Source organism: Mauremys mutica, chromosome 3 (assembly GCF_020497125.1).
Source record: "Mauremys mutica isolate MM-2020 ecotype Southern chromosome 3, ASM2049712v1, whole genome shotgun sequence".
NCBI lineage: Eukaryota > Metazoa > Chordata > Testudines > Geoemydidae > Mauremys > Mauremys mutica.
In genome coordinates, this window is record NC_059074.1 from 152,493,351 (window position 1) to 152,520,205 (window position 26,855).

General features: G+C 43.2%; 1 long non-coding RNA gene across 1 annotated transcript; it reads right to left on the reverse strand.

Annotated features, from left to right (window-relative positions):
- Window positions 1-210: 210 nt before the first annotated feature.
- Window positions 211-26,616, reverse strand: LOC123365700. The gene is made up of 3 exons (XR_006577702.1): window positions 26,497-26,616; window positions 4,077-4,195; window positions 211-453 (listed from the first exon to the last, which is right to left on the reverse strand). It is a non-coding gene; the product is annotated as an uncharacterized LOC123365700 (long non-coding RNA).
- Between the last annotated feature and the right edge of the window lie 239 nt (window positions 26,617-26,855).

The following is a 26,855-nucleotide window of genomic DNA, read 5'->3' on the forward strand; positions in this document are numbered from 1 at the left end:
CTGTGAGAGAACGGGGAGTAGAACTCAAATCTCATCAGTCCTGGGCTTTAACTCTTAAAGCACCCCATATTTCCAAATGGGAGAGGGAGCCTTTCAGCCAGGCCAGACTAGTAATGACTGAAAGTTGTTACCATCTGATGTCTATTTAGGGTACTGGATGAATTAAATTTGGTGGTTTTCAATCCAGATCTTAGCAGCCAGGTGTTTACATTACAAAAAAACCACCACCCACACCTGTTACCTTCTTTGGTGGTCCCAGCACGAGAAGCCAGAGATTGAATGGACTAATGATCAGGGTTGAGGCACTTTGGTGGGGTCTGATACAGGCAACTCTGCATGGCTATTGCATCTGTTCCATGACTAGAAGACTTTTTTCTTCAAGAATTTCAATCACCCATAATTCACACTTTTCAGGACAGGGCAGATAGGAGCAGTGATATAAAACTCTTCTTCCTAATTAACAAAATACAATGTGCAATGCCAGTTATAACATTCAAGAATACAATATTGTTACTTCAGCCTTACTAACACCATACTCCTTAGGATATCGATATCTTGAGTGTATATTGAAGATGATAATGGGCTTTGTGTATTTGAGTGCCCCAAGCACAGGGCCGGCTCCAGAGCCCAGCGGGGCAAGCACCCGCCTGGGGCGGCCCTTTCCCGGGGGGGCGGCAGGCTGGGCCGGCGGACCTGCCGCAGTCATGCCTGCGGGAGGTCCACCGGAGCCTCGGGAGCCGCGGACCTCCCGCAGGCATGACTGCGGACGGTTCGCTGGTCCCGCGGCTCGGCTGGACCTCCCGCAGGCATGCCTGCGGCAGCTCAAGCAGAGCCCCCGGACCAGCGAACCGCCCGCAGCTGCGGGAGGTCCAGCCGACCCGCGCGACCAGCGGACCCTCCGCTGTCATGCCCGCGGGAGGTCCGCTGCTCCCGCGGCTGGGGGGCGCCTCCCGGGCATGACTGCTTGGGGCGGCCAAATTTGTAGAGCCGCTCCTGCCCAAGCATTGTATCAGAGAAGCCATATGAACTCAGTAACTGGTGTGCCCACCCTGAGTACAATCCCAAATATCTTAGTGCCAGAAAGATGTCAATAAATTGGAAAGGATTCAAAGAGCAACGACAAAAGATTAAGAGAAAATTATGAGAAAATATTAAAACAGCTGAATAACTGGGCTGAGAGGAGGCTATACAAGGCAAAGAGTGTGAAACCCTATACATTATTGAAGATACATTATTTAAGACAGTATAAGGGAGTATAATTCAGTGTCATAGAGTAATACTGAGCTAAGGAAAATTTTGTCTGAGTATCTGGGGAAAATGGTTATGTTGAGATCCATTAAATTGTGAAACAGTCTCCCAAAGAAAGTAGTGGAAGTGCCATTGCTTAATCACTTTAAATTTAGACTTAACAAAGACTAGGAGAATAGACTGTATGGGGGAACAACTGTATTGGAAGAGGGGAATAGATTAGGTGACCTAATAGGTTTTCTTCATTTCTCATTTCAATGATTCATTTACATCTTTACTGTAATGATAGTGGATGAGATAGACAAGATGGGTGAGGTAATATCTTTGATTGGTGTTTGGTCCAATAAGAGATATTACCTCACTCACCTTGTCTCTCAAATACCCTGGGACTGACATAACAACAACACTGCATACAGTAGATAAGATGGTACATTTGATTTACAGCTGAACAAAACATATCTGTTGAATGAAGCCTCCTTTTTCTGCTAGCTAAATATTCATGAGTAGGTTGTGATTTGCTCAAATACATTTGTTATTCACTGAATATCTTTTCAAATTTTTTTTGCACTATAGATTGATCACAAATATTTTAAGTTCAAGCTGCATTGCTTAGATGTGTAATTTTTTCTAGTTCATGATTGGATGATCACTTCCAGTGCAAATATTGGCATGTGGGATTTAAAATTTGGTTTCTGCAAAAACTCATGCCTATGTTTTTGAAAATTGCCTTCTGAATTTGTGTAAGTAATACAGCACTCAGATATATGCACACACAAGGGAGTTGTGCTCTATCGTGACTGAAACAAATTCCCTTAAAAACATGAACAAATATTCATGGAAACCTCATTGCATTTTTTGCCCTGGTCTAATCTCATTTATAAAGCTTACTCACCACTGTGGCAGAATAATACATTGGAATGGCATACACTAAGAACCATACAATAACTATAGGCTTCATAGCACCTGACCCAAAGCTCACTGATGTCAGTGAAAGATTTTCCATTGATTTCAGTGGGGTTTGAATCAAGCTCTATGGATCTAAATGCAGAAAAACATCTAAACCCAGGGCTAGTCAGGATACTATTCAAGTTCACTGCGTGCTTAAAAGTTAAGGACATGCTTAAGTGCTGACCTATGACTGAAAGCTCTTCAAGACAGAGACTGTATCTTTCTATGTATGTGGACAGCACCAAGCACATTGTTGATGTAACTGGAATATAAATAATAATATATGGATAGATAATGTGACAAAAAAAACTGGATGGGAAGAGCTGTGGCACAGTGGAATAATCCCCTGAGGGAGCTGATCAAAGCTCCTCACTGAAGAATTTTGGTAAGATGCTTGTGGGAATGATGTCACAGAGTAGTCTTCCGAGGAACCCGAAGGTGTTATTTTTTTCTGGCCACTAGTAGGTATGATGTATGTTCTACAGATAATAGGGTCAAAAAAAGCCCACCATTTTTCCTGTTCAGATGTGTGTGTCTATTATAGCACACATAGTGAAAAAGCAAGAAAGGAGATTGAGTATTCTGTGCAGAACTCAAAGCTGTATTTTGCTGTATTTACATGGGCTAAAATGAGGGGGACAGTCGGATGCTGATCATTTCAACCAGCTAAGGCTTAAAGGCTAATATTAAAATCTTATTTGAAAGAATTACTTTCTCAGTTCAATGTTGAAATTCATTGTTCAGCTGTCCCCCAGAGATTATCATCTCCCACATGGTCAGGTGCTTCCATTGTTTTGTGATAACACATTCAATTTGAGTATAAAGCATATTACTAGCACTACTATAGAAATGATTTGTCAGTGTTAGCCTTCCAGTTCCATTAAATTGGCCTGTTTAAAGTATTCACTGACTTTCTACTTAATCAACAAGGAGCCAGATTCTGCTTTCATTTATCCCTGAATAAATAAAGAATAACTCCACTGACTTCACCAGAGTCCCTCCTGATCTACGTTAGTATAACTGAGGGCAAAATCTGGTCCTTGAGGTCCAAGTATTGGTTGCATACAAAAAAGTCCCCTGTATCCAGACATCAGCCATGACATAATAGCAATAATTCATACCATAAATAATACTTCTATAGTGACCAGTTATAGCTAGATAGATCCTTTCATCTGAAAATCTCAAAGCACTTTATAGATGTTAATTAATGAAGGCTCAGAGCCCCAAGAGTGAGGTAGTGAAACAGAGATGAGTAAATTAAAACAAAAGTGGTCTGATTTTTTTTCAGAAATATTGAGCACCCAGAGATAAATCAATAAAAGTTGGGTTACACATCACCTCTGAAAACCAGGCCACCTAGTTAAGTGCCTAAACATGGACTTATGGGCCTAATTTTACACACCCATATTTGAAAATTTTGGATTAAGTGTTTTGCCTGACAGCACAGCATGGTACATATTAGAGCTGGGAATAGAACCAAGATGTCCCAATGCCAAGGTCTAGACAACTTAACTATTTCACGGTTTTATTAAGTCAATTATTTGGAATTAATAGCTTACATCTATAATGCCAGCTTTGGGGGCAGGCATCATTTCTCCTACTTTGCAAGGGCAGCCACCTCTGGGTTGGAATGCAGCAGCACTATATTATGTGTATGTATGTGTACAAAGGCAGGGAAATGAGGAATAAATTTTGCAGGGGGCATTTGGGAACAGAGACAGCATATTCAAGCAGCACAGACCCCACCCCGCCATCCTGAGCACTGTGCCAGGGTATTTGGGTCAGTACTGACTCAGAACAAAAAGTGCCATCTACTGAAATACTAGCAACACTCCCTGCATGAATCTACAGATGTCAGGCTCCCATAGACTGTACAGTACCTGTCTCATCCATCTCAATCATCATTGTGACAGCTTTTCCCTTCCCTGATTGTGGTTAATGATGGCTGGGCAAACAGGAGGAAGTGGATAACTGGCTCTCAGCAGGCAGGAGGCTGACCCTGTTTGGAAGAGTATTAGCAAAATTGGTGGCCCAGGAAAACAAGTACCAGAAATAACAGCAATTCATTTGGTGAGGCAGATCCTGTGCTCACTGATGCATGTAATTAGAGGGAGGAATAGACCATACCTGTCCTAATCCCTCAATGTTCAGCCTGTGTTTGTCTAATCCACCACCCCTTTTGTACTCTGGTGGGAGGGGAAGGGGAGGTGCTCAGAACTTCCCTTCCTGACTGGCACCTCTCAGCTGTTGGGCTCAGCCAGCTGTAGTCTTGGCTGCAGTCCAACCTGCTGGGAATGCAGAGAGCTGCAGCTGTGACTTCTCTCTGCAGAGCTCAGCTGCTCCTCACTCCTTTGGTGGCTGAGTGGGTGGGCCAGGGGGAGCTGAGGCAGCTGGAGAGGAGTCAGCCTCTACCCAGTCAGGGGTGGCTCTAGGGATTTTACTGCCCCAAGCACGGCAGGCAGGCACGCCTGCGGGAGGTCCACCGAAGCCGCGGGACCAGCGGACACTCCGCAGGCAAGCCGCCGAAGGCAGCCTGCCTGCCGCCCTCGCTTCCACACATGCACATACACAAAAGTGCCCTGATTTTTCTAAAGACAAGGTAGGCAGGGTAACATTTTTATTGGGCCAGTTTCTGCTGGCGAGAGAGACAAGTTTTCCAGCCCCTTTCTTCAGGTCTGGGAAAGGTACTCAGACGGTGAGTCTACACTGCAAATACAAACTAGGCTGGCCCATGCAATCTGACTCAGGCTCACGGGGCTCAGGCTGTGGGGCTGTTTCACTGCTGTGTTGACTTCTGGGCTCAGGCTGGAGCCCTGGCTCTAGGACCCTGTGGGGTGAGAAGGTCCCAGAGCTCAGGCTCCAGCCTGAGCCCCGAAGTCTACACAGCAATGAAACAGTCCTGTAAACCTGAGCTGGCTGGTGCGGGCCAGCTGCAGGTTTTTCTTTGCTGTGTAGACATACCCAGAGTGTCACAGCTAAATACAGAAGTGGAATCAACTATTTAGCTTAAGGAATTAACACATGTTGCAAGAGATCAGTCAAGGTGGAATGGGCAGTCAACACCTCTGCAGTCATAGGATAAAGGAGCTTTAGTGGGTTAAAGATTGTTATAACGAGCCATAAATCCAGTGTTTTTATTAAGGCCATGATTCTGAGTGTCTAACAAAGTTATGATTTTAAGTTCCCAGGCTCATCTTTTGATGGTGTTCTGCAGCTTTCCTTTGAGGAAACATTCAACTTCCCTATCTTAAAATGTGCAGCTGCCTCCACTCCACTCCACTCCACACATTGGGGGACAGGCCCAGTTTCCATGGATCTAACCAGCATCCTGTGCACAATAGTTACCCTTAAGAAGCTAGCTAGTTTCCAAATGACTGTTGCCTGGGGCCACGGTAGGAAGATGGGAGTGGGAGGAGGTGAGAAACAGGACATCATTGACAAAGCAGAGGAGGCAGGGTAGTGGGCTGATATGGTAAGAAATGAAGGACTGAGAAGTATTGTGTTGGGCCTTGAATACATGGGGTGAAATCCTGGCCCCATTGACTTCAATGGGGAAAAAAATCCCATCAACTCTATTGGGGCCAGAATTTCACCCCACTCTGAATTTGTAATTTAACCTGAAGCCTGGCAAGCTTCATGCATTCTGCACAGCTCTACATGTTCCCAATGTCAATGAGAGATGGGTCAGATACTGAGTCACAGAGTTCACATCCAACTCAGAACCTGGGTTTCCTCTACAAAGATGGGGGAGGGAGGTTGGATTTAGGGTGCCAATTGATCCACGAAGTTCAACTCCATATGGGGAGCTGGATTCCCTCAAAGTTCACGGGCAGTTCAGGAAGGTCTCTAATGTGCAAATACAAATTGTGCAAACAAACAACTCTCCCTGCAAAAACCACCAAATGAAAAATATCTAAAAAGTCTGTCCTGATAAAATGGTTCTAAAAGATGCTTCAAAGAGAACATTCCCCTACTGAGAAACAGTAACAGAGGCCCCTGCTTCCTACATCCCTGTAAGCTAATGGACTTGGAGTGAAGGAAGTGACGGGCAGAGTAAAATTTTAGGAAGCTGCATTTTGTTTGATTTTGTATTAAAAAATTATTTGAGCGTGAGGCTTCTATCTATAGAACGCCCTTTCGTATAAGGGCATGCTTGTCTGCCAGACACAGCAACATGCAAGATGAGGGAGGGAAGGAAAGCTTTGAAACCTCCTAGGGGACTACAGCTCTGCCTTAATGAAATCCATTACAGAGCTCCGCTTTCAATAAGGGAAGGCACTTGCAAAACACATGTCTAGCAACGAAAATGAGACTCTCCCATGAAGTGTAAAAGTTGTGACAAGGCAGCTACAGATGGAGATGACAAGGTTCTGCCTGCCATAGACAGCTCAGAAAACATCCCAAAGTGTACGAGAGCCACAGGGAGTTCCGGGATTTCAATCAGAGCTCGATGGAATCAAGCGCAGCCTGAAATACATTAGCTGCATGGTGTATGTAGCTACATCAATGTAAGAAACATATTATGATGCTGTTTTCTCTGTGCTCGCCCTTTAAATGCAAGGAATTTCTTCACCTGTCTGACAGGGAAGGGGGGCAGAAGGTTGGTCTTGTGGTTGAGGCACTGGGCTGAGACTCAAGAAAGCTGGGTTCAGTTTGCAACTCTGCCACATGTGACCTTGGGAAAGTCACTTAGTTTTTCTGTCCCTCAGTTCCCTATCTGCAAAATGAGGATACTACTATTTCATTTGTTTATCTTGGCTATTTAGACCTTTGAAGCAGGAAATCTCTCTTACTGTGTGTATATTCAACTATTAGCATATCAGCCCTTGCTTGGGCTCTCTACGTGCCATTATAATAGAATAATTATTATAATGGTGCTGTGAGTCAAGTCAAGATGGCTTTTAAGGAGTAAAGACTACATTGGGCTCCCACCTGGTGTTTTAATATTTGTTCATTCATGTTGATTTTCCCTAAGCTGAACTAACTTATTCCAGACTGAAAGTAAGTGAGTTTTTCTCTGTGTATGAGACACACAACAGGTTAAAGCTCTGTAAATTAGTGAAGGTCAAATTAGTTCAGATAAAATGGAAGCCAACCAAAACCTACTCCCAGCGCTGAATCCTTTCCTATTTGCGGAACCTTTTATTACTTTCACTGCTATGCCTGTCAGTGCTTCCTGGTTCTGAATGGAACCAGATGAGGAAGTGCTGAAATCCTGTGAGAAAAATGACTGCCAGACACCGGAAGTCCTGGAGTTCTTTCATCAGGAAGACTGTTCTGGTGAGATTTCCTGCTCATTTCTGCCCATCTAATAGCTTTGGAGAGGGTTCGTCTAAGCAAACAACCTTTCAGAATCCAATCCCCTTTGGGATTCTCCCATTGTGAAAGGAGAGGCAGCATGAGCCAGTGGTGAGAACACAGGAGATCTAGCGTCTTTTCCCAGCTCTGCCACTGACTCTCTATGTAGTGTTGGACAAGTCACATAGCCTGTCTGTGCCTGTCTCCCCATCTCTAAAATGGGCATAATAGTTTCCAACCAGACTGTTATAAGGTTTAATTAATAATGGCAAAGAGCATTGAGATCTCTTTTTGCCTTGCCTGGCACAGCATTGCCATAACACATTGCCCTGCAACAACCCTTATAAATTCCATTCTGTGGTGTTCTACAGCATTGGCTCCAAACACTATAGCATGCAGTGATTAGGCTGTATTTTTATGTGGGTTTAAGGACAGAAAGCATAGAGCAACCTTCCAGACCCCCTCTGTGGTATAGGTACCCCAAGTAACAACATAAGAACATAAGAAAGGCCGTACCGGGTCAGACCAAAGGTCCATCTAGCCCAGTAACTGTCTACCGACAGTGGCCAATGCCAGGTGCCCCTGAGGGAGTGAACCTAACAGGCAATGATCAAGTGATCTCTCTCCTGCCATCCATCTCCATCCTCTGACGAACAGAGGCTAGGGACACCATTCTTACCCATCCTGGCTAATAGCCATTTATGGACTTAGCCACCATGAATTTATCCAGTCCCCTTTTAAACATTGTTATAGTCCTAGCCTTCACAACCTCCTCAGGAAAGGAGTTCCACAAGTTGACTGTGCGCTGCGTGAAGAAGAACTTCCTTTTATTTGTTTTAAACCTGCTGCCTATTAATTTCATTTGGTGACCCCTAGTTCTTGTATCATAGAATCATAGAATCATAGAATTCAAGATCAGAAGGGACCATTATGATCATCTAGTCTGACCTCCTGCAAGATGCAGGCCACATAAGCCGATCCCCCCACTCCTTTAGCAAGCGACCCCTGCCCCATGCTTCGGAGGAAGGCGAAAAACCTCCAGGGCCACAGCCAATCTACCCTGGAGGAAAATTCCTTCCCGACCCCAAATATGGCGGTCAGCTGAACCCCGAGCATGCGGGCAAGACTCTCCAGCCATACCCTCTGGAAAAAGGTTAAGAATATCATATCATTGACCCATTGTACTATTTACCAGTATGGCACTTATTTAACCTATTGACTAAGCCCGGTATCCTATCATACCATCTCCTCCATAAACTTATCTAGCTTAATCTTAAAGTCATGGAGGTCCTTCGCCCCCACTGTTTCCCTCGGTAGGCTGTTCCAGTATTGCACTCCCCTGATAGTTAGAAACCTTCGTCTAATTTCAAGCCTAAATTTCCTGACTGACAATTTATATCCGTTTGTCCTCGTGTCCACATTAGCACTGAGCTGAAATAATTCCTCTCCTTCCCTGGTATTTATCCCTCTGATATATTTAAAGAGTGCAATCATATCTCCTCTTATCCTTCTTTTGGTTAGGGAAAACAAACCGAGCTCCTCAAGTCTCCTTTCATACGACAGGCCTTCCATTCCTCGGATCATTCTAGTGGCCCTTCTTTGTACCCGTTCCAGTTTGAATTCATCCTTCTTAAACATGGGAGACCAAAACTGCACACAATACTCCAGATGAGGTCTCACCAACGCCTTATATAACGGGACTAGCACCTCCTTATCCCTACTAGGAATACCTCGCCTAATGCATCCCAAGACCGCATTAGCTTTTTTAACGGCCACATCACATTGCCTGCTCATAGTCATCCTACGATCAACCAGGACTCCTAGGTCCTTCTCCTCCTCCGTTACTTCCAACTGGTGCGTCCCTAGCTTATAACTAAAATTCTTATTAGTCATCCCTAAATGCATGACCTTACACTTCTCACTATTGAATTTCATCCTGTTACTAATACTCCAGTTTACAAGGTCATCCAAATCTCCCTGGAGGATATCCCTATCCTTTTCCGAATTGGCAATACCTCCCAACTTGGTGTCTCCGCAAACTTTATCAGCCCACTCCTACTCTTGGTTCCCAGGTCAGCAATAAATAGATTGAATAAAATCGGACCCAAAACCGAACCTTGAGGAACTCCACTGGTAACCCCCCTCCAACCCGATAGTTCCCCCTTCAATACTACCCTCTGCAGTCTCCCCTTTAACCAGCTCCTTATCCACCTCTGGATTTTCATTTCAATCCCCATCTTTTCCAATTTAACCAGTAATTCCTCATGCGGTACCGTATCAAACGCCTTACTGAAATCCAGATATATTAGATCCACCGCATTTCCCTTGTCTAAAAAATCTGTTACTTTCTCAAAGAAGGAGATCAGGTTGGTTTGGCACGATCTACCTTTCGTAAATCCATGCTGTAAACTATCCCAGTTGCCATCGGCCTCATGCTCCGTAACCACTCTCTCTTTTAAAATTTTTTCCATGACTTTGCATACTACAGATGTTAAACTAACAGGCCTGTAGTTACCCGGGTCACTTTTTTTCCCCTTCTTGAATATAGGAACTACATTAGCTAATCTCCAGTCAAACGGTACAATCCCCGAATTTAGAGATTTATTAAAAATCATCGCTAACGGGCTAGCAATATCACTCGCTAATTCCCTTAATATTCTAGGATGAAGATTATCCGGGCCCCCCGATTTACTTCCGTTAAGCTGTTCAAGTTTGGCTTCCACCTCCGATACCATAATGTCTATCCCCATATCCTCATTCCCATCGGTCCCTCTATCATTATTCCTTAGCCCTTCATTAGCCTCATTAAAGACCGAGGCAAAATATTCGTTCAGATATTGTGCCATTCCAAGATTATCCCTAATCTCCACTCCGTTCAAAGTTTTAAGCGGTCCCACTTCTTCTTTCTTGGTTTTCTTCCTATTTATATGGCTAAAAAACCTTTTGCTATTGGTTTTAATCCCCTTCGCTAGGTCCATCTCCACCCATCGCTTTGCCTTTCTCACTGCTTCCCTACACCCTCTGACCTCAATAAGGTAGGTTTCTTTGCTGATCCCTCCCATTTTCCACTCCTGGTACGCTTTCTGTTTTTTCTTAATGACCCCTCTAAGACGCTTGCTCATCCAGCTCGGTCTAAAACTGCTACCTACGAGCCGTTTTCCCTTTCTCGGGATACATGCCTCTGACATCTCCTGCAACTTCAACCTGAAGTAACCCCAGGCGTCATCTGCCTTTAGATCCCTAAATATGTTAGTCCAGTCCACTTCCCTAACTAGTCGCCTTAGTTTAGTAAAGTTCGCCCTTTTGAAATCGTAAACCCTAGTCTCAGATGCAATATTGATTATCCTCTCATTTATTTTGAAACGAATTAGCTCATGATCACTCGAGCCAAGGTTGTCCCCTACAACTATTTCCTCAACAAGGTCCTCGTTACTCACCAAAACCAGATCTAAAATAGCATCCCCCCTCGTCGGTTCAGCAACTACTTGAAGAAGGAATTCATCAGCTATCACTTCTAGGAAAAGCTGAGCCCTATTATTATTACTAGCATTTGTTTCCCAATCTATATCCGGGAAGTTAAAATCCCCCATGATCAAGCAGTTCCTATTAGTGTTTACCTCCTTAAAAACATTAAAGAGCTCTCTATCCGTCTCCAGACTAGATCCCGGCGGTCTATAGCACACCCCAATCACTATCCCGGGTGAGGCTCTAGTAGTTTTCTTCCCCAATGTGACCATTGCCCAGACAGACTCCGTATTATCCATTGCATTGCTAGTTATTTCATTACATTTCACCTCATTATTGATATACAATGCTACTCCCCCACCTTTACCTTTGCATCGGTCTTTCCTAAACAGCACATACCCTTCCATACCTGTACTCCAGTCATGGCTACCGTTCCACCATGTTTCGGTTATTCCTACGATATCCGGTTTCAATTCTCGGACCAGGAGCTCCAGTTCCTCCATTTTATTACCTAAGCTTCTCGCATTGGTGAACAAGCATCCTAATTTTTGCTGTTGGGCTCCTCTCACTCTTTTCACCCAACTCGGTAGGGACACAGTACTACCAGTATGACCTATAGATCTAGTATCCGTCCCCCCCATCTTCCTTACACCTGCCTGTCCCCCTCTGGATATATCTGTTGTTATCTTGTTGTTCTCACTCCCAATGTATAAATTTGGCGTGGAGAGCACCAGGACCTCTCCCAACCGTCTCCCCCCAGTGTCTAGTTTAAAGCTCTTTTAATCAGATGAGCCAGCCTCCCTCCTAGAAGTCTACTTCCTTCCCTACTTAGGTGGAGCCCATCCCGTGAGAACAGTTGTCTGTCCCCAAAAGCCTCCCAGTGCCCATACATCCCAAAGCCCTCCTTGTAACACCACTCCCTCAGCCAACTGTTAATTGTCATGATTCTCTCACCCCTTTGGCGCCCTTCCCTAGGGACAGGTAGGATCCCACTGAAGATCACCTGAGCCTCAATTTCCTTGAGCGTCTTACCCAACCTGGCATAGTCTCCCTTGATCCTGTCTAGCGAGAATCTAGCAGTGTCATTCGTTCCCACATGAAGGATGACCAAAGGGTTCTTACCTGCTCCTCTTAGGATCCTTTTCAACCTCATGGGAATAAGTAAATAACTTTTCCTTATCCACTTTCTCAACATCACTCATGATTTTATATACCTCTATCATGTCCCCCCTTAGTCTTCTCTTTTCCAAACTGAAGAGTCCTAGCCTCTTTAATCTTTCATCATACGGGACCCTCTCTAAACCCCTAATCATTTTAGTTGCTCTTTTCTGAACCTTTTCTAGTGCTAGAATATCTTTTTTGAGGTGAGGAGACCACATCTGTACACAGTATTCGAGATGTGGGCGTACCATGGATTTATATAAGGGCAATAATATATTCTCAGTCTTATTCTCTATCCCCTTTTTAATGATTCCTAACATCCTGTTTGCTTTTTTGACCGCCTCTGCACACTGCATGGACATCTTCAGAGAACTATCCACGATAACTCCAAGATCTTTTTCCTGACTCGTTGTAGCTAAATTAGCCCCCATCATGTTGTATGTATAGTTGGGGTTATTTTTTCCAATGTGCATTACTTTACATTTATCCACATTAAATTTCATTTGCCATTTTGTTGCCCAATCACTTAGTTTTGTGAGATCTTTTTGAAGTTCTTCACAATCTGCTTTGGTCTTAACTATCTTGAGTAGTTTAGTATCATCTGCAAACTTTGCCACCTCACTGTTTACCCCTTTCTCTAGATCATTTATGAATAAATTGAATAGGATTGGTCCTAGGACTGACCCTTGGGGAACACCACTAGTTACCCCTCTCCATTCTGAGAATTTACCATTAATTCCTACCCTTTGTTCCCTGTCCTTTAACCAGTTCTCAATCCATGAAAGGACCTTTCCTTTTATCCCATGACAGCTTAATTTACGTAAGAGCCTTTGGTGAGGGATCTTGTCAAAGGCTTTCTGGAAATCTAAGTACACTATGTCCACCGGATCCCCCTTGTCCACATGTTTGTTGACCCCTTCAAAGAACTCTAATAGATTAGTAAGACACGATTTCCCTTTACAGAAACCATGTTGACTATTGCTCAAGAGTTTATGTTTTTCTATGTGTCTGACAATTTTATTCTTTACTATTGTTTCAACTAATTTGCCCGGTACCGACGTTAGACTTACCGGTCTGTAATTGCCGGGATCACCCCTAGAGCCCTTTTTAAATATTGGCGTTACATTAGCTAACTTCCAGTCATTGGGTACCGAAGCCGATTTAAAGGACAGGTTACAAACCTTAGTTAATAGTTCCGCAACTTCACATTTGAGTTCTTTCAGAACTCTTGGGTGAATGCCATCTGGTCCCGGTGACTTGTTAATGTTGAGTTTATCAATTAATTCCAAAACCTCCTCTAGTGATACTTCAATCTGTGACAGTTCCTCAGATTTGTCACCTACAAAAGCCAGCTCAGGTTTGGGAATCTCCCTAACATCCTCAGCCGTGAAGACTGAAGCAAAGAATCCATTTAGTTTCTCCGCAATGACTTTATCATCTTTAAGCGCTCCTTTTGAATTTTGATCATCAAGGGGCCCCACTGGTTGTTTAGCAGGCTTCCTGCTTCTGATGTACTTAAAAAACATTTTGTTAATACCTTTGGAGTTTTTGGCTAGCCGTTCTTCAAACTCCTCTTTGGCTTTTCTTATTACACTCTTGCACTTAAGTTGGCAGTGTTTGTGCTCCTTTCTATTTGCCTCACTAGGATTTGACTTCCACTTTTTAAAGGAAGTCTTTTTATCTCTCACTGCTTCTTTTACATAGTTGTTAAGCCACGGTGGCTCTTTTTTAGTTCTTTTACTGTTTTTCTTAATTTGGGGTATACATTGAAGTTGGGCCTCTATTATGGTGTCTTTAAAAAGGGCCCACGCAACTTGCAGGGATTTCACTTTAGTCACTGTACCTTTTAACTTTTGTCTAACTAACCCCCTCATTTTTGTATAGTTCCCCCTTTTGAAATTAAAGGCCACAGTGTTGGGCAGTTGAGATGTTCTTCCCACCACAGGGATGTTGAATGCTATTGTATTATGGTCACTATTTCCAAGCGGTCCTGCTATAGTTACCTCTTGGACCAGCTCCTGCGCTCCACTCAGGATTAAATCTGGAGTCGCCTCTCCCCTTGTGGGTTCCCGTACCAGCTGCTCCATGAAGCAGTCATTTAAAGTATCGAGAAATTTTATCTCTGCATTTCGTCCTGAAGTGAAATGTTCCCAGTCAATATGGGGATAATTGAAATCCCCCACTATTATTGGGTTCTTAATTTTGATAGCCTCTCTAATTTCCCTTAGCATTTCATCATCACTATTACTGTCCTGGTCAGGTGGTCGATAATAGATCCCTACTGTTATATTTTTACTAGAGCATGAAATTTCTATCCATAGAGACTCTATGGAACCTGTGGATTCGCTTAAGATTTTTACTTCATTTGAATCTACACTTTCTTTAACATATAGTGCCACTCCTCCCCCTGCACGGCCTGTTCGGTCCTTCCGATATATTTTGTACCCCGGAATGATTGTGTCCCATTGATTGCTCTCAGTCCACCAGGTTTCTGTGATGCCTATTATATCTATATCCTCCTTTATCACAAGGCACTCTAGTTCACCCATTTTATTATTTAGACTTCTGGCATTTGTGTACAAGCACTTTAAAAACTTGTCCCTGTTTATTAGCCTGCCTTTTTCTGATGTGCCAGATTCTTTTTTATGTGACTGTTTATCATCTGATCCGGCCCTTACATTATACTTCTCATTCCTCTGCTCCTGACTATAACCTGGAGATTCTCTATCATCAGACTCTCCCCTAAGAGAAGTCTGTGTCCGATCCACACGCTCCTCTGTAGCAGTCGGCTTTCCCCCATCTCCTAGTTTAAAAACTGCTCTACAACCTTTTTAATGTTTAGTGCCAGCAGTCTGGTTCCACTTTAGTTTAGGTGGAGCCCATCTCTCCTGTATAGGCTCCTCCCATCCCAGAAGTTTCCCCAGTTCCTAATGAACGTGAACCCCTCCTCTCTACACCATCGTCTCATCCACGCATTGAGACTCTGAAGCTCTGCCTGCCTACCCGGTCCTGCGCGTGGAACTGGGAGCATTTCTGAAAATGCCACCATAGAGGTCCTGGATTTCAGTCTCTTCCCTAGCAGCCTAAATTTGGCTTCCAGGACATCTCTCCTACCCTTCCCTATGTCATTGGTACCTACATGTACCACGACCACCGGCTCCTCCCCAGCACTACACATAAGTCTATCTAGATGCCTCGAGAGATCCGCAACCTTCGCACCAGGCAGGCAAGTCACCATACGGTTCTCCCGGTCATCACAGACCCAGCTATCTACATTTCTAATAATCGAATCTCCCATTACTAACACCTGCCTTTTCCTAGAAACTGGAGTTCCCTCCCCCGGAGAGGCAACCTCAGTGCGAGAGGCAACCCCAGCACCATCTGGAAGGAGGGTCCCAACTACGGGAAGGTTTCCCTCTGCTCCCATTGACTGCTCTACTTCCCTGGGCCCTTCTTCCTCCTCAACAGCACAGGAGCTGTCTAAGCGGAGGTGGGACAATTCTACAGTGTCCCGGAAAGCCTCATCAACATACCTCTCTGCCTCTCTCAGCTCTTCCAGTTCCGCCACCCTGGCCTCCAAAGTCCGTACATGGTCTCTGAGGGCCAGGAGCTCCTTGCACCGACTGCACACATACGCCACCCGCCCACAGGGCAGGTAATCATACATGCGACAGTCAGTGCAATAAACTGGATAGCCCCCACTCTGCTGCTGGGCTTCTGCCTGCATTGTCTCCTAGTTAGTGAAAGGGTGGTGTACGGAAGTAGTTTTGGAATGTGGTTCGGTTTATAGGTTTTAGGGGGGGGCCACGGGGAAGGGGTTACGGCCGGCGAGGGACTCCCGCTCCCTTCCCACTCCCCTTCTAAACTCCCTGTTCGCAAAGCTCCCTGGTCGCTTGTGCGCGGCTTTATAAAGCCCTGGCCTGAGTGAATGCCCCGCCCACTGATTAAGGCTCAGCCAATTACCAGAGGCTTCGAGCTTTCAAACCTGCCTCCAACTGCCAGCCAGAGCACACGGTCCCTCAAACAACCAAACAAACAAACAGACTGACAAACACAAGCTCAGCACACAGCAAGTAACCCCCAAACACAAACAAACACACACTACAGACAGTAAAAGCAGAAGGCATTCCCTTCCCTGCTCCTGGGAGCTGATCTCCTTATCTGTATTCCCAGTCCCTTCCAGTCCAGTGAATGAGCAGTTTAGGACACTAGAATAAAAATTCTATATCTCTAGGAAACACTTGAATGCACGAATCTCTCTCTAGACTGTCTTCTCAAGTGGATGTGTGAATTTTTCTGTTAAATGCCAGCTTTTATAAAGGGACACTGGCAAATATTCTTCTACTGCAGCCAGTGGGTGAATGAACTTAATACTGTCATGATTGCATACAGAATAATGTATAGGTGTTCCTGAGGTTTTCTTACTACAAAAGAACCATGGGAAATTCTATTATCAAGTTGCTCCTCCTCTCCTTTTTTCCCCAAACCTCCAAATCAACTTTATGTAATAAAGTCAAATTTTAAAGAAGAAATAACAACAAATTACATTTATACCATTCTTTTCATACAAAGCTCTTGACAAACATTAAACACTGTATAACAGTGAAATGCAGCCACACACCACTGAAATGCAGCCATTTCTGGGGTAGGACACAGCAGCATTTAAGGACTGCTTAAGGACACATCAGTTTAAGACTGGCAGTGAAGAAGGAGAATACAACTGAAAGTGTAGGGGGCATATGGGCAGGCACTGGCACTACCAGAATATTAATATGATCTGAGCATCGGAGTAAGTATGCCCTAGTTTTTCATAAAGCACCCAGGGTTGATCATAAGTTGTCAGGAAGCTAGTTTTATAAATCATCTGAACGTGAACTCCCTCTATATCTTGTAACACAGGGGAGAACGATGAATTCTATTTTTAATTATGGGCTGTGGGGTGGGCTGTAAATTTACAACCACCTAATCCACACTGCAGCGCCCACTGATGCCAGCAGGTGGTTTGCCCAAAGATAAGTGTCTGAATATGGTACAGAAACTAAATTCTGAGTTGTTATAGAATCATAGAAATGCAGGGCTTGAGAGGTCATCTGGTCCAATTCCCTGCACTGTGGCATGACCAAGTAAACCTAAACCTTCCCTGACAGATGTTTGTCCAATCTGTTTTTAAAAACTTCCAGTGATGGAGATCTGACAGTATCCCTTAGAAGCCTATTTCAGAGCTTTACTATCCTTATTGTTAGATTTTTTTAAATATATAACATAAATCTCCCTTGATTCAGATTAAGAACATTACTTCTTGTCCAACCTTCAGTGGACGTGGAGAACAATTGATCACCATCTTCTTTATAAGAGACCTTAACATATTTGAAAATTAATTATTAAGTTTCCCCTCAGTCTTCTTTTCTCAAAACTAAACATGCCCCGTTTTTTGTTTGTTTTTTTAATCTTTCCTAATACGTCAGATTTTCTAAACCTTGTAATATTTTTGGTGCTCTCCTCTGGACTCTCACCTATTTGTTCACATCTCTCCTAAAGTTTGGTGCCCAGAACTGGGCACTGTACTCCAGCTGATGGTGCACCAGTGCCAAGTAAACTGGGACAATTTCATCCCAGGTCTTACATATGTTAATACACCCCAGAATGATATTAGCCTTTTTCACAGCTGCATGATATTGTTGACTCATATTCCATTTGTGATCCATTATAACCCCCAGATCCTTTTCAGCAGTACTGCCACTTAGACAGTTATCCCCCATTTTGTAGTTGTGCATTTGATTTTTCCTTCCTAAGTGAAGCACTTTGCACTTGTCTTTACTGAATTTCATCTTATTGAATTCAGACCAATTCTCTAATTTGTCAAGGTCATTTTGACTTCTAATCCAGTCCTTTAAAGTGCTGCATCATCTGCAACTTTTATAAATATAATTTTCTCCACTCTATTTTCCAAGTCATTGATGAAAATGTTAAATAGTACTAGTTCCAGGACTAATGCCTGAGAAACCCCACTAGATCCTCCTTCCCAGTTTGACAGAGAGTCATTGGTAACTACTCTTTGAGTATAGTCTTTCAACCGGTAGTCCACCCATTTTACAGTAATATTATCTAGACCACATTTCTCTAGTTTGCATATGAGAACGTCATGGAGGACTGTGTCAAAAGCCTTACTAAAATCAAGATATATCAGATCTACAGCTTCTCCCCATCCACTATGCCAGTAACCTTGTCAAGGAAGGAAATTATGTTGGTTTAGCATGATTTGTTCCTGACAAATCCATGCTGGTTATTCCTTATAACTCCATTGTCAGCCAGGTGCCATCAAACTAATAGTTTAATAATTTGCTCAAGTACCATACCAGGTATCAAAGTGAGGTTGACAAGCCAATAATTCCCTGGATCGTCTTTGTCCTCCTTTTTAAAGATAGGTGCTATGTTTCCCCTTCTCCACTCTTCTGGGACCTCACCCATCCTCTATGAGTTCTCAAAGATATTTACTAACAGTTCCAAGCTTGCTTCAGCTAGTTCCTTAAGTACCTTAGGATGAATTTCATCAGGCTTTGCTGACTTGAACACATCTAACATCTAAATACTCTTTAAACTGACCTTTCCCTATCATTATTTATTATAAACAGTTAACTTTGACATTGAAAATGTAGTAATAGGGATTAATTGGGGCACAGGGAGTACACAGAGCCATTGTTTCAGAAGGGAATACATGCCTCCCGGAGCCACTGTTACACAAGAGTACACATCTCCCAGAACCATTGTTTCAGGCTGTCTGCAGACTCAGGAAGATCTCACAGCATCAGTTACAAACATTTGCAAGGTTTTCTTCACAACTATGAGGACTTGTTTTTTTTAATGAAAGCTTAGATTCTGAATGTGCCCTGTGAGTTTATATATACACATAGAACTAGCCAGATCTAATCCATAGGCATCATGTTTGAAGCCACTGTCCTGAGATGTTGGGATGCTAGTTCAGAGTTAGTGCACTACCTGTTAAATCAGAAGTCCCACTTCCTGTACCACCCTGAGGTTTCTTTGTAGATAATCCCCCATTCAAGAATTGACCAGATCCCATCCTGTTTAGCATACAAGATCATGCACTGGCATAGCTGCAGAAGGATTGAAAATACCTTTTCATTGGATTGTTTGAAATCCAGCAAATGGACACAGAATTCATTTTTCTTCATTGCTGGCATGTTCGGTGGATGAGCTCAGCTCATTGTGGATTTTCAGATGGCTTTAGGAGATTTACTTTTGTTGTGATAAAAGGATGATCACACTTAAAGATTTCCCCCCTCCCATCTGCTGCTCCTTGTCATTTAATGGCAAGCAGCAGAAATAAAGGTCAACCTTGCAGCAACAAAATGCAAAATTCAGCAAAAAGGAAATAAAAGCATTTGATGTTGTGTTTTGATCCTCCCAGCAATACTGAATGAAATGCTGTATCAAGAGAAGTGATGCAGCTGCGTTAGCATGCGCCTGGGTGGAGCAGGAGGGACAAGGTCAGTTTGGAGTCTGGGCTAGCCAGACATGCGTTAGCAAATATTGGATCTCAAATCTAACACTCATGTCAATCGATTCTATTCTTTCACATCTATTTTTTTTTAGTTGAAAAGTGTGTCTTTCCCAATGTGCAATATTTAATTAGACCTTCATGAGATTTTAAAGCAGGCTCCAAGGATTTTCATAACTCCATCATCTTGCAAGTTCACATGCCAAATTTACATAAATGGAGACAAAGAGATTAAAACAGCGAGGGATATAATGAAATATGCTGCAGACGGAGACCTTTGGAGGAACAAAAGGGATAAAAGGAAAAGAGCTTTCAAAAAAAGAAAGTAAAAAGGAGTGAAGGAAATATACACTAAAGTGATCTTTAAAAGAGGAACAGTTACCCACTAAATGTTTAATAATAATAAATCTTTTCATCCAGAGTTCTGAGAACACTTTATAAAGAAAGGGAAAGATCAATATCCCAATTTTACAAGAGGAGAAACTGAGGCAGGGCAGTGACTTGTCCAAGGTCACGTAACATGTCAGTGGCAGAGACAGGAACAGAACCTCTGTCTCCTCAACAGCATTCCAGTTTCTTACTCATTGGACTATAGGGTCTCATTGATACTATCAGTCACTTGTTGCCTCATTAAAATGCTTTTCTCATTGTCTGCTTGCAGGCAAAAGACTCTAGATGGCATACATTTCACAGTCCATTTTATAGTCTTTGAATCCTAATTTAATTCCTTTTCAAATGATGAGACCGCACAAAGTTAGATTCCTCTATGGAGAAGCCAGTTGTGATCAGGGAGATAAGATTACTGACTCAGACTGAATTCTTACTCTTAATTTTGTGTTTTTCGGAAGCACCTGGCAGCCACAACTGAGACCGGGGCCCAGTTGTGCTGAGCATGATAGAAACACATAAAGACAGTCCCTATGCTAAGAGTTAACAGCCTAAATAGACAAGGCAGAAGAGGAAACAAAGACACAGAGAGGTGAAGTGACTTGCTCAAGGTCACACAGCAATCCAGTGGCAGAGACAGCAATACAGAACAGTAAAGGCCATGTAGGAACTGTTTCTGTGCGTGAGCCAAGGAGTGTTTTACAGCAATACAAGAGCAGTGTCCCTGGATGATGCTGGGAGCAAAAGACATTTACAGAGCCAAACTCAGCCATCCTTTGAGTGGTCTTGCTGCACTGAATTCATGCAACTTATTTTGTATGTGGCTGTTTAGATTGTTTTCAGTAATGTTACTGTGATCAGCAATGGAGAAAGGCTGGGGGAAGACTAGAGGGAATATTGTGGGAAGAATAAGAAAGTGGTTAAAGCATATGAATGAGCCATGACTGGTGGATTCTATTCTCAGCTTTGCCATTGACTCAACATATGACTATGGGTAAGTCATTTCACTTCTCCATGTTTCAGTTTCCTCATCTGTAAAATGGGCTTACTTATACTTACCCCAAGGGAGGCTTACTTCCGTCAGAGTGAAATCCACCCACATGTAGAGGGCCAGCACAGGGTCTATGCACCATTTAAGCCCCCAAGTGGGACATAAGGGATGCACAGACCTTGTGCTGGCCCTCTGCACTGGGATGAATTTCACCCTGCATTTGCAAAGTCCTCCGGGATCCTTAAACAGAAGGAGCTGTTAGTAGTGCAAAGTAGTCCCCCTAGTTATCCGCGTGGGCTAGGATAATGTTGCAGTTACCAGCACTTTATGATACCAAGACATTAAAATGTGTTTGTTGTAATAATCCTTATGCTTGGGTTGTTATTTTATGTAGTTAAAATCCTAACATGCTTCTGCGATACAACTAATTAGTGATATGCACATGGGAGATGTTACTGACTTACAGGCTGGTCTCTGCTGTGACAGGGCTGACAGTGATGGCAATGTGCTCTGCTCCAAAGGCAGATATTAGAGAAGGGGAAAATAGTATCACTTGAAAAGGATTTTTTGTCTTTCTGGTAGTCTACATTTAGTATTGCCCTCCTCCCCCTGCCTCAATATACTTACTGGCCTGATTTATTTGAAAGTGTAAAATTGATTTTACTAGGGTTTTTTTGTTTGGTTGGTTTTTTTAATTGGTAGTTTTTATTCACTGTAATATATTTACTAATAAAACTCAGGCTATTGTGAGGGTAAATTCTACATACATCTTGAGACACGATCAGGGTGAATAGCACAGCCTAGAATTTAGCATTTGTGTCCTGGTTGTTAAAAGGTTACATTTTCTAAAAACAAGGGGATCCTAATTATCTAAACTGCTTGGGCAGTACCCAGTGGGGTCAGATAAACCAGAAATGAGGACAATCAATATATGGTGAGATGCAGTGGCGATTCAGTGTGAAGGTGTGTAGGATAGAGATTCTACTGAGCTCTGATGACCCATCACCCCACAGTCTTCTCTAGCCAATTCCTGCTCCCCCAGCTTATTGCAAACTGCTCCCCTCTCTCTTGGTCTCTCAATTATTATAGGACCCAGTCTCGCCCACTTCTTTAGCCTCAGAATAAGGCAATCAGACCTTGTGCTTTGGAGTGTAAACAGATCAACAATGAGGTCAGGACAGAGCTGTGAGAATCTCAGAGGATTTGGTAAACAAGCCTATTTTCTTTTTTTGTTTCAGGTCCTGATTTTTGCTTTGAGGTTTAAGTTCCAGTGGTCCAAAGCACTCAAAATACAAATGGACACCAGGATGTACTGCATGGTGTCCACACAAAACCAAAGAGACTTTGGGGTTCACCTAGAACTTGACAGAAGCTCAGGCCAGAGTTTGTGAAACTTGGCTAATCTGTGTCAAGGTTGGGGTCCATTATGAAAGGTTTGCACAATTCTAGTCAGGGAAGACTATTTCACCCTCCACAAACATGTATGCTATTGGCCAACCGGGCAGGTGCATTATGGGCTTCCTTTTTCACTTTCCTTTTATGTATCAGTTATTGGCCACAGTGGGAGGCAGAATAATGAAAAGGATAGGCCAATGGTCTGATCCATTGTGGCACAACCTATATTCCTATCCACCAGAGCAAAGGACACTTGTTCACTTCTTATTTGGAACACATTCAAAATGTCCATCTCTGCATTTCAAAGACGATCTAGATACTTTTTCCAGCACCCCCATCACTTCTTTCCCTTGTGAAGGCAACTATCAAAGGCAGGTGATAATTCCTATCCCGGCTCTGATTGGCTGAAGGCAGTTCTCATTTACATACCTTGCTACATGGCCTATACTGTGTCATGCAGGAGAGCATGAATGTGCATTTAATGGGTCTTATTCTTCCCTCCCCTGGGCATGATGAGATTGCTGCTTAGTATGGTTGATTAAAAACTACACTGAACTAATTTATGAGTTCCCTTTGAAATCCAAGTATGTGTCCACAGCTCGTTCCTGTGGATATTGAGGGATTATAGATTGCTATAATTATTTCTCCAGAAGAGATTTTCCTTTCTTGGTATAGGGGTGAGACTAAGAAGCATTTTTGTCAGAAAGGGGCTGGAGGGGTGTGTTTCATGGACAGTGGAACTGGAGCCAGAAGGCCCCATGTTCCCTAAAGGGGCTGTTATTGCAGGGATACCAGACAAACAGGGAATGTGGGGAGTTAAGGCTGAGTTGTTTCCAGCCTGCGGACAGAGCAGCGAGCAGGGTTTAATGAAGTTCCACTCGTTCAACTTAACCTGCATTCAGCTTCACTCTTTGTTAATGAAACATAGTGGCACTGTTGGAGATGTGAATTCTCTGCAGTGCAGCAGCTGGCAGCATGAACCATGGAACCCCCAAAGTCCCATAAAGTATAGGCAAGGTGGAATCAGCTGTGAAAACAGCTAAGAGTCTCTTACATAAGGCCATTTCTTCTGGTTCAGATCCCTTGTAAAAAATTTTTGCATGCAGGAACACCCCATCACAGAGGAGCCACAACAGTCCAGCACAGGCATACCTGGGACAAAAGACCAACACCCTGCTACCAATGAGGGCAGACCTGTTGCAGCAAAAAGGATGGAGATACCACTGATAGGAGATGGCCAACAATCAGAGAAAGCAGACACTAGAGTACAACAGGTCAGCTAAGATCCAACTGGCCCTGGATACAGGCACTTCTGTGAAGATTCAGCTGTTAGAGATACATCAGAAGCAGTGGCCTAACAGAGTCATGAGAAGTGCAGCGGTGCCCAGGTCATACAAGGTGACTAAGCAAGAGGGACAAGTGACCTGAAGGAACAGGAGACATTTACAAGCCAGGAGACAACATCCAGAGAGAACCTACAGATATCATCACAGAATAGAGAGACAGAGAACCATCAAGAGGCCAACCCCACAGGGAGGAATGAGACTCCACATAGAGATAGTTTGCTTTATTCAGAGACAAATAACAGGGAGATAGAGATGGGTCACCCCCAATATGGTTGCCGGGTGAGGCAACCTAATTATCTCAAAGACTGTGTAACCTGCTGAGTTTGTGCTAACAACAAAATTCCATCTCAGCTATATCCTAACACTCTCTGGCCAAAAGGACGTGCAGTGGGAGGTCTGGGTATCAAGTATTTGTTTTTAATATTTATATTAAAATATTGGTAAAATAGGGAAGATGAATCATGAGCAGTGGAACTGGAGTCAGATGGCCCGTGTTCCCTGGAGGGACACCATAAAAACAGGAAACAGAGGGAGTTAGGCTGGAAGCAACTCAGACCAATAGACAAGACAGTGCAGAGGGTTTAATAAAGTTCCACTTGTTCGATTAAACTGGCATTCAGCTTCACTCTTTGCTAATGAAACAAGGGGGAATATGGCTCCGTAAACAGAGAAGGCAAAAACAGACTGGCCTAGGTCCTACGTTATAATGAGGGAGTATATATAATGGTTAGACTGGAAATAAGATGATTCAGATGGAATTTGGAATCACAAGAAGTTCTAGATATACCGAAAATACTGAAGAAAAGAGAAAATACCTGAGGATTTTGAAGGATGCATAAGGACAGTGAAGTTCAGCTGGATTTTTGGACAGAGATTTAGGTTGGTCCTTATTTTATCCAATCAGGTTCACTTCTCCTTGTGACTTTGTCCTATGGAAGCAAGTTGGTTTTGTGTAGCCTCACTATTTTTGGAAAAAAAACAAGAAAGAACCAAAGTAATGTAAGTGTCACTTACTTTATCAACTCTGACATGAAAAATGGCCTCTTTTCGTCTGCAGATTGTAGTCTCCAAGACATGTAAAGATGTAGTGTGCAGATAATAAAATCACAACAGCCGTAAAGCCACATATAAATGGAGCTGGAGGAACAGTGCTTTCAGCTTGCCGGGAGAAAGGGGCAATGCTGGCTACAGTGAGAGGGTTGGTAAAATGATTTTGGGGTTTAAGTTTGTGTGGATTTATAGGAGTTCTACGTGGGTCAAGCAAACCTGAGAACAGAAAGCCAAACAGCCAGAAAACAGAAGAACTTGGCATACTCTGGGTTAAAGCCAATCAGAACTGCTGAGCTTTGCACTGTTTTCAGATGATTCCATAAGTCCATCTCCTAAACATATGCAGAGGGGAACAGGTGTTTGCCCAAAGCTTGCCCCAGTCCCCTCAACATTATCCCACAAACTCAGCCCCCAATTGTTCCCTCAAAAGCTTTGTGAACTTGTTGAACTACTCTATGCATTTGGGCTAGTATCTGAGTTTGCAATAAACTGAGATAGAAACCAGGTGAGTTTTGTGCTCTTTCAGGTTTTGTAAAGAAAGGTTCTCAGAGCTCTAATTATAAATCAAAGTTCAAGTTCTTCTGTGAAGCAGCCTTTGAATGAGATGCAATTTTGCCCCAAATCAATTTTGTGGCCAGAACTCTGGAGAGAAAGAGGAAGGGTGACTATTCCTGTTTCATCAGGTGGGCAGGGGGGACAGTTGGCTGCAAAGAATGAGGCAAAGCTGATGTCCTACGTTAAGGATGGGGGCAATCAAGCTTGTGAGTAGTTCAGCTTGGCGGATTTTTTTTTTCTCCTCACTAAATCATGTGTGGTGAGACAATGAGAGAACACTTAATCTAACTGTAACGAGAGAAACTGTTCAAATCTAGTGAGTGCAAATGACACAAAAATGTCATGAAATGTGTGTGTGAGAGGAAAAAAACAGACAACGGAGGAGTCTTTATGGGGGAAGAAGGAGGGTCAAGTGGTTCAGACTCAGTCACCACAGGACGCAAAGAACCACTTCAAAACATTCCTGTTGGGATTGAGCTCACCTACATGTTCTTATGTACAAGAGCTCAGCTCTTGCATCAACCCTGATGGCACCCGGGTAAATACGGCAAAGGCTAATTGTGACTATTTGGTCAACAAAACCAACACATTGGCCATGTTAGATTTAAGGGCCCTTTTTGTTTACTGGGCCCAGCAAGATTCTCATGAGTGATATTTTCATCTGTAAATATTCTTCTAGGGAATGAAAGCTTTGTGCTACTCATGCCAGTGTTAACTCAGTGTAAAAGATCATGCTTGGAGGGTGGCCATCTTAAAATTCAGCTGCTTTCCTTTCTCCCATTTATAAAAGATTCAGTCACCCAACTGGAGGAGCAGAAACAACACAATGGGTTTGAACCTGCTCTCCTGTACATTGGTGTAAACCATTAGTAACTCCATTGAAGTCAGTGGAATTACACCAGTTTGTGAGGAAAACCAGTTCTTCTGTGACTCAGGTAACCAAACACACACCACAAAGAGTGCATATTATTAAACATGGCAATTCTATCGGCTGAAATTGGTTTACATAGAATGATTGCTGCACAGTTTCTAGTAATGAACAAAGTAAAATGAAAAACAAATGGATCATTCATGAACTAAAAAAAGAGGAGAAATTCATTGCAGGATTTATCCTTTGTGAACGGTGTACCTACCTGTAACCCTGATTGCAACTCCCAAGCCTGCAGGTGCCTCTGGTCTCCAGGACTTTCTGCTTTATTGATTTAGACTGTTGCTCCCTTCAGAAAAGAGAAGTGTGGGAATGTCCGTCACCTTATCGGGAAACATAATAATAAATAACCATAGGGAGGAGCTTGAGAGTGGATTGTGGAGCCTTTCAAACTCTAGGTTATTGGTTCAATCACCTTTTAAGGTTAGTTATGAAGGATCAAACCTGAATGAACTACCTGTGTTATCCCCAGACTTTCCAGGGCCAAAAAGGATGACAAATAACTCACAGGGAAGCTACCTTACTACATCATTCTCATGTTCTTTAATCCCTTCCCTACTTCCC